We start from the raw sequence: 8,883 nt of genomic DNA on the forward strand, positions 1-8,883 counted from the left end.
TCTGGAAATTAGGGCTTCTGTGGAAATGTAGTGCTCTCACATCTTAGAATCTAGACAGTTGCTGAAAGATAGAAGCCTGAAAAACAGTCTATTTATTCCTATTCATTCAAGGAAGGAACATATGTTTCCCAGCATTTTCTTTCCTGAGAGTAACCAATTACTTGGAAATTTTCATCCAAAGTAAGGAAGAGAGTCAGGCACTAGTGAGGATGAGAATCAGGCCAAAGTGAGGACAAGAGTCAAGCCCTGGTGAGGACCACAGGCAACATGTAGTGAATACCAGAATCAGTGCCCAGTGAGGATGAGGCTCTGGGCACACTGAGGTCCAGAGTCAGCCTCTAGTGAGGATGAGTGTCAGGATGCAGAGTGTTTTGCTTCATTGCACAGGTCTCTGCTTCTAACAAGACCCTGTGTTAGTTCCTCACTGCGACCTGTGTCTGGTCCACACTATACCTCACTTTGATCCTCAATAGGGCCTGACTCTGGTCCTCACTGCATGTTGACACTGTTCATTACTGGATATGGTCTTAACTATGATCTGACTCTCGTCCACAATATGGATGACTCTTATCCTCACTAGGGCTTGACCTTCATGCTCACTTAGGCCATGGTGAGGATGAGACTCAGAGCCTAGTAAGGACCAGAATCAGGATATAGTGGGGACCATATTCAGGCTAGGTGGTGTCCAGCATCAATGTCCATGGAGGATCAGTGTCAGATCCCAGTTAGGCAAAGAGTCATATTGTAGTGAGCTAAAGAGTCAGGGCACAGGGAGGACCAAGCCCAGTGAAACAAGGATCAAGCCAAGTGAAACAAATGTCAGTCAGATGTGAGGCAAAGTGTCAGGCTATAGAGAGGACCAGAGTCAGGACAGACAGAGGACCAGATTCAGGATGTATAAAGGATCAGTGTCAAGCCATAGAGTCGACCAGGAGCAGAGCCCAGTGAGAAGATAATCAGTGCCTAGTGAGAACCAGACTCAGGGCATACCGAGGTAAGACTCATGTCCTAGTGAGCATGAGTCAGACCCTATCAAGAACGAGTGTCATGCCATAGTGAAGACAAGAGTCAGACTAATGAGGACCAAAATCAGAGCCCAGTGAGGAGCAGTGTCAGTCTCCAGTGAGGACAAGATTCATGACCCAGTGAGGCAAAGAGTCAGGAGGTAGTAATGCAAAGTATCAGGCCATAGAGTACAGATTCAAGCCATGGTGAGGATGAGTCAGGTGAAAGTGAGGATGAGAGTCAGGCCCTATTAGACACAAGGTTCAAGCCCTAGTGATGATGAGGATCATGCTGTAGTGAGGACAGAATCATTCAGTGTGAGGACCAGAATCAGGGCCTAATGAGGACCAGAGTCAAAGTGAGGCAATATGGCAGGCCTTAGACGTGACCAAGTCAGGCCATAGTGAACACTAGAGTGAGGTATCACTTAGTACCAGGGTCAGGCCATAGTAAGAACAAGATTCAGAGCTGAGTGAGCAGCAGTGTCAGTGTCCTGTGAGGACAAGATTTATGACAGAGTGAGGAAAAGAATTAGGTTGTAATGATGCAAAGTCTCAACCATAGAGGACAAAGTCAGGCCATGGTGAGGACGAGAGTCAGGCCATGGTAAAAATGAAAGTCAGGCCAAACTGATGACAAGAGTCAAGCCCTAGTGAGGATCAGAGTCAAGAGGTAGTGAGGATCAAAATCATGGCCCAATGAGGATGAGACTCAGGGTACATTGAGGCCCAGGGTCAGATGTAGCCAGGACAAGTGGCAAGATGTGGGCAAGACAACAGTCAGGCCCTAATAGGATGATACATAGACTGTAATGAGGGCCTGAATCAGGACATAGTGAGGGCCATATAAAGGCTGTAGTGATGTCCAGAATTAGGCCCCACTGAGGACTAGTGTCAATTCCCAGTGAGCCAAAGAGTCAGGTTGCTGTGAAGACCAAAGTCAGACTCACTAAAACAAAATTTCAGGCAATGGTCAGGCAAAGAGTTGTGCTGTCAGACCAGAGTCAGACTGTATAGAGGACCAGATTCAAAATGTAGAAACGACCAGATTCAAGCCATAGAGTGGACCAGGATCAGATCCAGTGAGGAACAGACTCAGTGCCTAGAGAGGAAGAGTTAGGGTGTAGAGGACAAGAATCAGGTCCTTGTGAGCATGACAATCAGGCCCTATTGAAACAGGAGTCTTGATGTGGTCAGGACCAGAGTTAGGCTGTAGTAAAACCCAAATCAGAGCCCAGAGAGGAAACTCAGTCTCCAGGGAGGACAAGTTCCACAGCCCAGTGAAGGAAAAAGGACTTTTCCAGCTAGAGAGGAAAGTGTTCTTGCATCTCTGCACAGGAGACGAGGCCTGACTCCCCTGTGGAAACTCCAGAGGTACCCCGAGATCCATGCCAGCACTGGAGAGAAAGCCTGAGGTTCTGGCCTCAGCTCCAGATGAGAACCTCGGACCTGGCAGCGGTTGGAGAGGAATCATGAGAGGCCCTTCACAACTCGCATGGAGTCTGGACTTTGTTGAGTCAACATGAGTGGGTCCCTGAGGTCCCCATTGTAATTCGAGAGGAACCCCAACTTTCCTGCTGCAACTGGAGAAAAACCAGGAGATTCTCCCCTCAACGTGAGATGAGGCCCTTTTCCATGCGGCATCCCGAAGGAAGTCCCACCTTCCCTCTTGAGCTTCAAAAGGGTCCTTGACACCCTTGAGGCAACTCAAGTAGTTCCCCTACATACCCGTCTCCACTCGCAAGGAACACCGAGGGTTCAGTCACAGTTCAAGAAGAGCCCTGGTTTTCCTTCCTCACCTCGAGATGAGGGTCCATTTCCCTGCTTGGTCGGGAAAGGAATCCCAGCGTTCACGTCACATCTCAATAGGAGGTAGTCTCAATTGAAACTCGCAAAGAAATCCAGGGGTCGTGCCACAGTTCCAAAAGACCCAGATGTCCTAATCCACTCCAGATACACCTGACTCCCCTGCACTGACTCAATGTTCACCCTGAGGATCGACTCAAAACACAATGGCAGATGTGACAGTGCCAGGGTCCAGCCTCGGTGGATCCACGGTAATTCGAAGTGGTGATGGTGTGACGAGAAAAAACTTATTTATTTAATTAGAAATATAAAAGTAATTAAGATGAAATAGTATATTCGGAAATTTATTGGAGAAACGTGGCTGAAAACTTTGTTTATGTGGAAAACTAATAAAGTTCCAGACAAGGAACTTGCACCCATCTACGTTAGGCCACCAGTGTCCTCTTGAATAGCGGGGGGTGCCCCACCTTGTGCTCCCTCTCACGTGGATCTTAGAAGCCGGGGCAAGTAACTAAACATGGCGAGCCTCCACACCCCAGATGGGAATTCAGCTATAAAAGGAGAGAAGGAGAATAGACCACACGGGGGAAACCAGTCCAGTGACTGGCCCATCCTCTATTGTTGTAAAAGCCTTTTATACCTTTTATTGTACATGGAGATTAAGGGATAATATAAAATTATGTAGTGTCAGTAGCCCTGACTCTTATCGAGACCAGGCCTTTTCTCTGCATACTTAGTTGTATATACAAGTCTTAGGTGATTTACATCATCTTCTGTCCAGAAGGCAAATTAACATTTTACGGCCCTTTGCTGATAAAGGTTTGTCAACCAGAAGCCTTATTTGTCTTAAAAATGAAGTTCTTCCCAAAGTCTGGTGCCACTCTCAGAAAGCAATAAATAAAGTTACATTCTTACATATCAAGGACACAAGAGAGGTGCAGTGATATATAACAAAGAAAAGTAATTAAGATAAAAGTCTAGTGTTGCTAACATCAAAACTACTATATTCCTATTTCTATATCCCAGATACATTGATTAATATCCTCAGGTGCCTAAAAGATAAAGAATATGGAGGCCTGGCAGCAGTCATTGAGTCAACAGTGAAAACCCGTTACCAGTATGATTTTTAGCTTTTTAGAAAAGGCTATGTATCTTTAAGATGGTTTAAGCTTGATGCCTCTCGCACTTGGGGGACTGTAAAAAATTCACAAATTGTAAAAAGTCTGAGGGAATCTGTCAGGCAAGTTAGAGAGCCATTAAAGGGGATTCAGACTGAGACATATTTTATATGCAGGAGACTGTTAACTGGAGCCCTAAGTTAATTCTATTTGGAGGCAGGAGTGGAAAGCACAGTACAATTAAATCAGGCCAACTCTGGTTTTTTGGGGGAGATTTACAGGAAAACTCAGGGGGATGCCTGAAGCCAATTCACGCCTTTGCATTTTGTCGGGCTTCCTTCCTCATGACCTTTTCCATGGGCGGGATTCCTCACGGTGGCTTCTGGCATGACAGCCCTGTGGCAACTCAAGAGAAAGCCACCAATCCCTATGTCAACTCGACAGGAAACGTGACACTGCTTTTTCAGCTCGAGAGGAAAGCAGACTTGCAAGTCTCCACACGAGATGAGGCCTGACTTCCCTGCGGAAACTAGGGAGGAACCCCGAGATCCATGTCAGCACTGGAGAAGAAACCTGAAGGCCTCAACTCCAGATGAGGACCTCGGCCATGGCAGCAAATGGTGAGGAATCCCCCGAGGCCCCTGGCACCTTGCATGAAGAGTGGACTTTCCTGAGGCAACACAAGTGGGTCCCTGAGGTCCCCATCGTAACTCAAGAGGAAACCCAAGTTCCCTGCAAAACTGGAGAAAAAACACAAGAATCTCCCCTCAAAGCGAGATGAGGCCCTGTTTCGCTGCAACTTCTCAAGAGAAATCCCAGGTTTCCTCATGAGCCTTGAAAGTGTCCTTGACACACTTGAGGCAACTCAAGAAGTTCACCAACATACCTGTCTTGACGCGAGAGGAACACCGAGGGTCCAGGCACAACTCAAGAAGAGCCCCGTTTTTTTGCTCCTCATCTCGAGAAGAAGATCCATTTCCCTACTTTGTCGGGAAAGGATTCCTGGCATTCCCCTCACACCTCAAGGGGAGGCAGTCTCAACTTTAACTTCGAGTGGAACTCCAGGGGTCCTGCCACAATTTCACAAGACCCTGATATCCCAATCCACTCCATATATACCTGGCTCCCATGGAATGACTCGACGGTCACACCGAGGATAGACTTAAAACACAATGGCAAGTGTGACAGCCCTGGGGTACCTCGAGGGAAAGTCACTGATCCCTATGTCAAATCGACAGGAATCCTGACACTGTTTTTCCAGCTCGAGAGGAAAGCGGACTTGTGTCTCCCCATGAGAAGAGGCCTGACTCCCCTGTGGAGACTCCACAGGAATTTCCAGATCCATGTCAGCACTGAAGAGGAAACCTGAGCTTCAGGCCTCAACTCCAGAAGAGGTCCTTGGCCCCAGCAGCGACTGGAGAGGAACCCCGACAAGCCCCTCACAACTCGCATGGAGAGTGGACTTTTGTTAGGCAACACGAGTGGGTCCTTAGGTCCCCGACGTATCTCGCAAGGAACACCACGTTTCCTGCCGCAACTCGAGACAAACCGGGAGATTCTCCCCTCAACGCAAGATGAGGCTCTTTGCCGCTGCGGCATCTTGACAGAAATCCCACCTTCCCTCTGGAGCCTCGAAAGTGTCCTTGACACCCTTGAGGAAACTCAAGAAGTGCCATGACATAACCGTCTACACTCGAGAGGAACACCGAGGGTCCCACCACAACTCAAGAAGAGCCCCGGTTAACCCTCCTCATCTCGAGCTGACAATCCAATTTCCTGATTCTTCGGGAAAGGATTCCTGGCGTTCCCATCACACCTCAAGAGGAGGCGGTCTCAATTTCAAACTCGAGAGGAACTTCAGGGGTCCTCCCACATTTCCAAAAGACCCTGATGTCCAAATCTATTCCAGGTACACCTGACTCCCCTGCACTGACTAGATGGTCACACCGAGGATCAACTCAAAAAACGATGGCAGACGTGACAGCCCTGTGGTATCTCGAGAGAAAGCCACTGATCCCTATGTTAACTCGACAGGAAGCCTGACACTGCTTGCACAGCTCGAAGGCAAGAGGACTTGCATGACTCCACATGAGACGAGGCCTGACTCCCCTGTGGAAACTCCAGAGGAACCCCGAGATTCATGTCGGCACCAGAGAGGAACCCTGATCTTCCACCCTCAACTCCAGACGAGGTCCTCGCTCCACAAGCGACTGGAGTGGAATCCCGAGAGGCCCCTCGCAACTCGTATGGAGACTGGACTTTCCTGAGGCAACAAGTGCGAGTCCCTGAGGTCCATGTCGTAACTTGAGAGGAACCCTAAGTTTCCTGCCAAAACTCAAGGAATACCAGGAGAATCTCACCTCAAATAGAGATGAGGCCCTTTTCCACTGCAGCATCTTGAGAGAAATCTCACCTTCCCTCTTGAGCCTCGAAAGGGTCCATGACACCCTTGAGGCAACTCAAGGTATTCCAAGACATACCCATCTCCATTTGAGAGGAACACCTAGGGTCTCACCACAACTCAAGAAGAGCCCCGGTTTTCCCTCCTCATCTCGAGCTGAGAGTCCTTTTCCCTGCTCCGTCGGGAAAGGAATCCAGGCGTTCCCGTCTCACCTCAAGAGCAGGTGGTCTCAACTTCAACTCAAGAGGAACTCCAGGTGTCGTGCCACAATTCGAAAAGACCGTGATGTCCCAATCCACTCCAGGTCAACCTGACTCCCCTGCACTGACTCGACGGTCACACCAAAGATCAACTCAAAACATGATAGCAGGTGTGACAGTCTTGTGGCACTCTGAGAGAAAGATACTGGTCCCTATGTCAATTCGTCAGGAAGCCTGACACTGCTTTAATGGCTTGAGAGGAAAGCTGACCTGCATGTCTCCACACGAGACTGGGCCTGACTCCCCAGGGAAACTGCAGAGGAACCCTGAGATCCATGTCAGCACTGGAGAGGAACCCTGACTTGCCGGCCTCAACTCCAGATGAGGACTTCGGCCCCAGTAGCGATTGGAGAGGAATCCCGAGAGTCCCCTTGCAAATCGCATGGAGAATGGACTTTCCTGAGGCAACAGGAGCTGGTCCCAGAGGTTCCCATCTTAACGCAATAGGAGACCCAATTTTCCTGCTGGAACTCAAGAAAAATCAGAAGATTCTCCCCTCAACTCGAGATGAGGCCCTTTTTCACTGCGATGTCTCGAGAGAAATCCCACTTTCCCTCATGAGCCTCGAAAATGTCCTTGACACCCTTGAGGCAACTCAAATGTTCACCAACATACCCATCTCCACTTCAGAGGAACACCGAAGGTCCAGCCACAACTCAAGAAGAGCCCCATTTTTCACTCCTCATCTCGAGATGAAGGTCCATTTCCCAGCTTCCTCAGGAAAGGAATCCCAGCATTCCAGTCACACCTCAGGAGGAGGCGGTCTCAACTTGAACCTCGAGAGGAACTCCAGCGGTTGTGCCACAATTCCAAAAGACCCCGATGTCCCAATCCACTCCATATACACCTGACTCCTGTGCAATGACTCGACGGTCACACAGAGGATCGACTCAAAACATGATGGCAGGTGTGACAGCCCTGGGGCACCTCGAGGGAAAGTCACAGATCCCTATGACAAATCGACAGGAATCCTGAAACTGCTTTTCCAGCTCGAGAGGAAAGCGAACTTGTGTCTCCACATTAGACGAGGCCTGACTCCCCTGTGGAAACTCCAGAGGAATTTCCAGATGCATGTCTGCACTGAAGAGGAAACCTGAGCTTCCGGCCTCAACTTCAGATGAGGACCTCAGCCCCGGCAGCGACTGGAGAGGAACCCCGACCAGCCCCTCACAGCTCGTATGGAGAGTATGGAGAGTAGACTTTCCTGAGGCAACACGAGTGGGCCCCTGAGGTCCCCGTCATAACTCAAAAGGAACCCCACGCTTGCTGCCGCAACTCGAGACAAACCAGAATATTCTCCCCTCAATGCAAGATGAGGCTCTTTTCTGCTGCGGCGTCTGGACAGAAATCCCACCTTCCCTCTGGAGCCTCAAAAGCATCCTTGACACCCTTGAGGCAACTCAAGAAGTTCCACGACATACCCGTCTCCACTCGAGAGGAGCACCGAGGGTCCCGCCACAATTCAAGAAGAGCCCCGGTTTTCCCTCCTCATCTCGAGATGAGGGTCCATTTCCTTGCTTCTTCGAGAAAGGAATCCCGGTGTTCCCATCGCACCTCAAGAGGAGACGGTCTCAACTTCAAACTCGAGAGGAACTCCAGGGGTAATGCCACAATTCCAAAAGACCCCGATGTCCCAATCCACTCTAGATACACCTGACTCCCCTGCACTGACTTGATGGTCACCCCGAGGATCGACTTAAAAAATGATGGCAGGTGTGACAGCCCTGTGGTACCTCGAGAGAAAGCCACCGATCCCTATGTCAACTTGACAGGAAACCTGACACTGCTTGCACACCTCTAAGAAAAGCGGGCTTGCATGTCTCCACATAAGACAAGGCCTGACTCCCCTGTGGAAACTCCAGAGGAACCCCAAGATTCATGTCAACCTCGGAGAGGAACCCTGATCTTCCGCCCTCAACCCCAGATGAGGTCCTCAGTAAAGGCAGCAACTGGAGTGGAATCCCGAGAGGCCCCTCACAACGTGTATGGAGACTGGACTTTCCTGAGGCAACACGTGCGGGTCCCTGAGGTCCATGTAGTAACTTGAGAGAAACTCTAAGTTTCCTGCCACACTCAAGGAAAACCAGGAGAATCTCCCCTCAAATCGAGATGAGGCCTTTTTCCACTGCAGCATCTCGAGAGAAATCCCACCTTCCCTCTTGAGCCTCAAAAGGGTCCATGACACCCTTAAGGCAAATAACGAAATTCCACGACATAGCCGTCTCCAATCGAGAGGAACACCGAGGGTTCCGCCAGAACTCAGGAAGAGCCCCGCTTTTTCCTCCTAATCTCGA

This window comes from Capra hircus, chromosome 23 (genome assembly GCF_001704415.2).
Source record: "Capra hircus breed San Clemente chromosome 23, ASM170441v1, whole genome shotgun sequence".
In the NCBI taxonomy this organism is placed as follows: domain Eukaryota; kingdom Metazoa; phylum Chordata; class Mammalia; order Artiodactyla; family Bovidae; genus Capra; species Capra hircus.